Source organism: Callorhinus ursinus, unplaced genomic scaffold (genome assembly GCF_003265705.2).
Source record: "Callorhinus ursinus isolate GAN/ISIS: 27379988/994484 unplaced genomic scaffold, GSC_fseal_2.0 scaffold109, whole genome shotgun sequence".
Lineage (NCBI taxonomy): Eukaryota > Metazoa > Chordata > Mammalia > Carnivora > Otariidae > Callorhinus > Callorhinus ursinus.
In genome coordinates, this window is record NW_027397171.1 from 1312819 (window position 1) to 1318818 (window position 6000).

The following is a 6000-nucleotide window of genomic DNA, read 5'->3' on the forward strand; positions in this document are numbered from 1 at the left end:
AACCAATAAAATGTAATTTTTTTTGACACTAGGGTTAAAAAAATGACTAAGGACATTTTACCTCAATTAAAATAGTTGGAAGATTGAAATAAATGTCCTGTAGACTAGAATACAGTTTCTTTTCTAGGGAAAATTTCAGAGCCTCTGGCCATTCACCTTTTTACCCCACTCCAGGGTCAGAGGCCTCTGATCAAAGGCGCATTCTTTTTTTTTTTTTTTTTTAAAGAATCTCTACACCCAACATGGGGCTTGAACTCACAACCCCGAGATCGAGGTGCAACTGAGTTCCACCTCTGAGTCATCCAGGCACCCCGAAAGGTCCAAAGGTGCATTATCTACAGAAAAGCCGCAAGCCACCCCAGACATACCTTATGGAGGGGTTGACAGGCTTGTGGTTCTGTCCACCCCCAAATCACCCACAACCCTGCCTAAATGGAAAGATTGGGGAAGATGGAAAAGATTATTCCAGCTGATGGCCAAGGAAAATCACTTGTAGTGTCGCCAGATAAAATATGGAGAGGATACTCAAACTTGAATTTTAGATAATTTGTTAGTATGTCTCAAATAATTGCATTATTCATTCTCTGAAATTCAGATTTAACTGCGTGTCCCATACTTTTTATTTGCCAAATAAAGTAGGCAGCCCTACTTGGCAAATGTGGGTCACAGAGTATCTGTCCAACTGGACAAGACAGTTTGTCCGGAGAGGAGCGAAAGATGAGTTTGGGTGGAGGCGGGGAGGCCGCTGGAGGCCCCTACCTGTCAGACTTTATCCCGGAGAAAACGGGAGTGGATGGAAGACTTGGTTTGTAAGTAATATTTATTGTGGGTTTTTTCTAATTGTAAAAACAAGCATGTTAACTGCAATATATCCAGAAAGCACAGAAGAGAAGAAAATAATTAGCCATAATTCCACCAGCCAGCCATGACCTCGTGGACGTGTCACTGTTAAGTGCCTGCCAGGCACTGCTGGGTTATCACCCCCCGGCCTGTTTAGGCGCCCTACTAAGAACTGGGCCATTCCCTCCTCCTTCCCTGCCCCGTCCTGCTTTATTTTTCCTCCATCATATTCCTGTCTAACGGGCGCTCCATCTGGTTGGCTGACTTGTCCGGCTGTGCCCCGATGGCTGAGGTCACCAGCGCCCGGAGCTATGTCTGGCCAGTAGAAATGCTGCCTGGAGGGCGTGCAAGGGGGGGGGGGTTGATGATGGAGGAAGCAATCAGCCAAGAGCATGACTGTGTGTGTGGCTGGGGTGCATGGAACAGGGAGACCCCTCCCACACCCCTGTGGGGAACTGGGCACTCCGACCTGGGGGGAGATGCAGGTCGGCCTCTAGAACTATCCATGGGGGGTTAGTCTGTACGTCAGTTAGAGCTACCATAACGCAATACCCCACACTGGGTGGTTTCAGCAACGTACGTATTTGCTCAGTGTTCTGGAGATTAGAAGTCCAAGATCAACGTGGTTTGGGCCTCTCCCCATGACTGGCCACTGGCCAGCTCCTTGCTGTGTCCCCACAGGCCTTTGTTGGAATCTCTGTCCTCACAGGGACACCAGTCAGATTAGATTAGGGCCAGCCTCACAGGCTGTTGCATTGCCAAGTCCTGCGAGTTAGGACTTTGACATATGGCTTCCAGCCCGTAGCCATCTGCACAGAGGCCTGGAGACCTCACCACCAGCCTAAGCTCAGAAGGCAGCTCCCCTGTGCTCGAGTCCCCTCTGCTAACACCAGCTCTTCATCTGCCCCTCCTGCCATGGGATTCCTCCTGGAAGGCGGTCCCGTCTCTTTCTGTGGATGCCTTTATCAAAAGGTGGCTCTCAGAGTGGAGAATTACAAAGGGTTCTGTGCTGGGCTACGGGCACAGTAAATCTGTGCTGCGAAGTCAAACAGGCCAATGTCTTCTGATAGGGGTCTGTTGAGACCCTTAGCTGCAATCCCATTTCCTGCCAGTCTTCTCTGATGTCATGTACTGCACAAGTACTGTGATGACTGAGGGTGGGCAGACGGGGTTAGGGTTCTCCAGAGAAACAACCAATACAACGTCTGCGGAGAGAGCTTTAGGAAATGGGCTCATGCAGTCGTCCAGACGGCAAGTTCAAACTCAGTGGGGCAGGCCAGCAGGTGGGAGAGCCAAGGACGACTTGATGCTGCAGCTGGAGGCAGAATTCTCTCTTCGTCAGGGGAACCTCAACCCCCCACATCAGGGAAGGTCATCTGCTGTACTCAGAGTCCACTGATTTAAATGTTAATCTCACCTAAACACATCCTCACAGCAACATCTAGACCAAGCGCCTGGGTACCGAAGCTTGGCTAAATTCACACATGAAATTAACCAGGCCCTCACACAGGCCAATCCAATGATTTAAACAATCTCTTGATGTCTTCTTTGGAGAAAAATCTGTTTGTTTAAGTCTTCTGCACATTTTTAATTGGATTATTTGTTTTTTGGGTGCTGAATTGTAGAATTCTTTATATATGTTGGATAGTAACCCTTTACGATTTCATTCATATGTAGAATTTAAGAAACAAACCAAATGAGCAAAGGGGAACAAACACAGAGAGGCAAACCAAGAAACAGACTCTGAACTCTAGAGAACACACTGATGGTCACCAGAGGGGAGGCGAGTGGGGGGGATGGGGGAAACAGGTGCTGGGGATGAAGGAGGCCACCTGTCCTGATGAGCACTGGGTGATGTACGAAGTGTCAAATCACTGTATTGTACACCTGAAACTAATATTACACTGTATGTTCACCAACAAATTAAAATAAAAACTTAATTCAAAAAATTTAAAAAAACGTTTTAAAAAGTGAATAATCTCTTTAGGTAACTGAGTCAAGTGAGGACTAAGTCTTTTCGGCTTCTCTCCCTGACCCTGCTAGCGTCTATGTTGGAGCTGGGGTGTTTAGGCAGCCTGCGGTTTCTCCTGGCAGAGGGAGACAGGCGAGCCTGCCACGGGATTCCCTCATCTGCACTGACACGGCAGCCTCTAGATCATGCTCACGTCTTTTATTTTATTCATTTATTAAGTAGGTCCCATGCCCAGCATGGAGCCTAACGTGTGGCTTGAACTCATGACCCTGAGCCCAAGACCTGAGATCAAGGCCTGAGCTGAGATCAAGAGTGAGATGCTTAGCCGATGGAGCACCCAAGGGCCTCTTTTAATGGGTCTGTCCAGGGAAGAAAAGGAACAGCACATTTGCTGGATTGTTTAATCCCATTACCAATCCCGTTTTTGAGCAGTTCAGTCCCTGTTATGTTGAATGCACTATTACCTACAAACTGACTTCATTACCCCATGCCTTGACTTTTATGGTGGTTTTTCTTTGTTCTTTGTCTGCATGTACCTGATTTTTGTGGAGGACTTTCAACTCTGTACTCCCTTTAAGTGGGGACAGATGATGACCTCACCCAATCTACCAATTTAGCAAACATTTTAAGCATCAAGGTATTTTAAACAGAACTGTTTTTATTTATTTCAGTTTCTAATTCCTATTTTTAATGAAGCAAAATCTGTCTCTCCTAGGGAAACCAGGTACAGGATTTCTCTGAGCAGGCTGTCCCTTTACCTTATTGCTACCCCGCAGTCTTAACCTGAAGTCTGAAATCCTTTCACTTTTCTTATAATATACTTCCTAGTCACCAGTTGGTTGCATTTTCTATCACTTGCCTTGATCCTTTCTGACTTAAGACTGTGACCATTCACATTCCTACCAGCAATGTATGAAGGGTCTCATTTTTCCACATCCTTATCAGGTTTGAAAATTTAAAAAAAAATGCCTATCTGGTGAGTACAAAGTTTTATCTCATTATTGTGTTTGTATCTCATTATTTGTACTAGGGAATTTGAACTTTTTAATTTTAGAATTTAAGAATTACTTTGAATATTTATTTTTATCTTTATTCGTTTTTATATGTTTCCTTTTTAACTAAATTGTTTTATTTTGAAAAAATTAATATGGAAAAGAATAGAAAATCATATAATAAGCACCCTTGTAACCATAAGCCAGAGTTAACAAATGTAAACATTGTGCCATATTTGCTTCAGGTTTTTGTCGAATGAAATTAAATGTTAGAGATAAATTGGAGGCTCTACTCCTCTCCCTCTCCCTCCAAGTGCAAATAGTCGCACATCTAGCGTGTGCCCCGGGCCATGTGTTTGTGCTTCTGTCACATATCCATGAGGCCACGAGCCGTACAGAGTATTTTGTGTGTTTTTAAATGTGCATAAATGATCTCACACTCATTACCGTGTGGCGATCTAACCATATGAACAAATAAAATCCGTGGTTTTCCAGCCCAGGTTCTGTCCCCCAGGGCAGACATGAAGGACGTAGAAGAGTTTCCACCACTGGACCTGCCTTACAAGAAATGCTGAAAGGTGGACTTTAAGCTGAAATGAAAGACCACTAATTCGTAAAATGAAAACATATGAAAATATACAGCACACTGGTAAAGGCAGGTATAGAGTCAGATTCAGAACATTCTAATACAACCACTTAACACTTGCATAAAAGTTAAAGGAAAAAGGTATTAAAAATAACCATAACTACAGTAACTTGTTCATGGACACACAATATAAAAAAATGTAAATTGTGACATCAAAAAACATAAAAGGGGGAGTAAAGGGTAGTCTTTTGTATGTGATCAAAAATAAGTTGTGATCAGTTTGAAGCAGACTGTTACATCTAGAAGATGCTTCAAGAAATCCTCAGGGTGACCACAAAACAAAAACATCTCGTAGATATCCACAACATAAAGAGAAAGGAACCCGAGCGCAGCACCACGGAAAACCATCAATTCACAAAAGAAGGGAGCAGGACAGAGGAAAGGAGCTATGAAACAGACAGAAAACAATTAACAAGACAGGAATAGTCACTCCTTACCTATCAACAATTACTTAATTAGTCAAGAGGCACAGCGTGGATTACTGGATTGACAAACCAGACCCAGTGATCAGTGCTGCCCACGAGAGACTCCCACGTTGGTGGGAATGTAAGTGGGTGCAGCTGGTGTGGGGAAAAGTATGGGGGTTCCTCATAAAATAAAAAGTAGAAATACCATACAATCCAGCAATGCTATTGCTGAGTATTTATCCAAAGAAAATGAAGACGTTAGTTCGAAGGGAGAGAGGTGCCCCTGTGTTTATGGCGGCCGAGATGTGGAACCAGCCCAAGCGTCCATCCGTAGATGAATGCATATATGCGGAATACACACCCAGTGGAATATTACTCAGCCACTGAAAAGATGAGATCTTGCCATTTGCAACAGGGAGCATGGTGAATACAATTGTAATAACCTCGTATGGTGACTTATGGTGAGCACTGCATAATGTATGGAATCGTCGAAAAAAGAAAACCCTATTTATATGTATGTATATGTATATCTACATGAATGTTATTCAGCCATTTGAAAAAAGAAGGAAATCCTGCCCTTTGTAACACCATGGGTGGACCTTGAGGGCATGGTGCTGAGTGAAATTCCAGACAAAGAAAGAGAGATACTGTATGATCTCGCTTCTCCATGGAAACTAACAACATGGCAGTTGCAGAGACAGAGACCGTGGTCGTCCGGCCGGATGGGGAAAAAATGGGGAGACGCTGCTCAGAAGGTCCACGCTTCCCGTTGTAAGCTGAGTACGTTCCACGGGTCTGTGTAGTGTGGCGACTACAGTTAAAAACGCCGACCGTATACTTGAAAGTCGCTCCAAGAGTAGATGGTCGGTGTTCTTACCACCACCACCACAACAACCTGGTAATTATGTAGGGTGAAGGGTGTGTGTACTGATCTCACGTAGGAGACATTTTCACAACGTGTTCGTGCATCAAATCATCACGTTGTGCACCGTAACCCTTCCCCATGTCACACATCAATTATCTCTCAGTAAAGCTGAGAGGAAACGGTCCAGCACCTTCAGGGGCTGGGCAGACAAGAGGTAATAGGGACAGTAGCCACCGTCTATAAAGGCATTTACATCCTCATTATTTTTAAAACCACCA